The sequence below is a fragment of the Halyomorpha halys genome, unplaced genomic scaffold (genome assembly GCF_000696795.3).
Source record: "Halyomorpha halys isolate HHAL.00 unplaced genomic scaffold, Hhal_1.1 Scaffold451.1, whole genome shotgun sequence".
NCBI classification, from domain to species: Eukaryota; Metazoa; Arthropoda; class Insecta; order Hemiptera; family Pentatomidae; genus Halyomorpha; species Halyomorpha halys.
In genome coordinates, this window is record NW_027113598.1 from 301,538 (window position 1) to 301,840 (window position 303).

Here is a 303-nt window from a genome sequence, read left to right on the forward strand (position 1 = left end):
GAACCTATGAAAAATTTAGAATCATCAGGTTCTTAAATCACATTTATGTCAAGAAAATTATAAAAAATGAAAGAAAAGGATCTTCCACATTAGAAAATCTCCATACATTACTTCGACACATTGATCACATTTATTGTTACAAAAAACGAATAAAAAATAAATCGAGATTAACGTCATACCAGCCGGCAATAAACCACATGAAAGAAACAAATTAAATAACTACTTATTTTTCAGTAAATTAGTTTAAAAAATAAACAACTGTATTATGCAACCCTTGTAATTTTATTATGTAATTGGATTATG

The 303-nt window shown here is 25.7% G+C and overlaps 1 protein-coding gene across 2 annotated transcripts in view; it reads right to left on the reverse strand.

Annotated features, from left to right (window-relative positions):
• LOC106682921 (probable phosphorylase b kinase regulatory subunit beta) overlaps positions 1 to 303 on the reverse strand; it is a gene marked incomplete at both ends in the record, with an annotated part of 37,566 nt that overhangs the window by 30,865 nt on the left and 6,398 nt on the right.